Consider the following 1,267-nt stretch of genomic DNA (forward strand, 5'->3'; position numbering starts at 1 on the left):
GGTTTGTCTGTCCAGTTTCTTCTTCTAAAAAAAAAAAAAAAAAACAGGAAGGAAAACAGATAGCATTTTGTAATGAAGCCCATCGTATTTAAGATGGAAATATATTGTGTCATTAATGGAACATAGTAGACAATTAATGTATATAAACATACAAACACACTGACAAATGGAGACTGTGTAGCCTAATTAAGTGTGTAATTATTGAAACAATTGTAGATGATTCATATAGCCAAATACTCTTGTATCCTATATGTGTTGACTCAATGTTCTGACATTATTGGGGGGGGAAGGAAAAACAACAGACATTTACAGTACAACCAAGACAGAATGAGGTGCCAACAGACGATAGTTATACAAGACGACCACATAATGCATGAACACAACAGACGATAGTTATACAAGACGACCACATAAACACATGTCCTCAAATGGATGTGTAACAGCATGCTGAAACTCAGTATACTTATACAAGGGGGTTTCTTTACGGTGTCCAAACTATTTTTGAAGTACCGTATTCTACAGTCTATGTTCTTACCAGTAAATTGGCTGGTAAATGTTGTTTCGGGACTACGTTTTGGGGTGGTTTGGATTAGAAATGACAAACACAAACAGTAGTACTCCAATGGATGGCTGACAAAACATGCATTCATGTTACACTGATGTAAACATGAGAAAATTCAACTGTAAGGCCTTGTCATCAGCAGTACTATTCACTGATGAAAACCCCCCAAAAGTTACCTTCATCTGCAGGTTGAGGCTCTATTGCAAAGGACATAAGAAATGTTACTGGATCAATAGGCTGAATCAGGGCATGGCAAAGATTTACTCATTGCATTTGTACTGCTGTAGTGTCCCATCTTAACCCCACTCCAAGCAGCATGAAACAAGCGCTAAGGATTATTTGGAAATACAATTGTACTGAGATATGATATCTACAGTCTACAGTCAACTTCAGCTTCTTTCTGTTGCCTATCAGAAGTGCAAATATGGAAACTATAAACTGAAAACACAGTTTGTAATCTAAATGAATGTTGAATTAGGGTGTAGTGTAGTAAATGTAGTTCACAGGGATTTCAAACCATGGAAGCTGAATTACCTTCTGACGGTGGCGGCTGTTCTTCTATGAAAGTATGACACTGATTAGCCAAATATTAAGGTATGAAGCAGATAGAGAACAACGCAGCAAGATACCAACACCACATATTGTTACATTATTATATCACTATTGCTATATTGTTTAAATACCAACACCACATATTGTTACATT

This window comes from Poromitra crassiceps, assembly GCF_964638095.1.
Source record: "Poromitra crassiceps genome assembly, chromosome: 2".
Lineage (NCBI taxonomy): Eukaryota > Metazoa > Chordata > Actinopteri > Beryciformes > Melamphaidae > Poromitra > Poromitra crassiceps.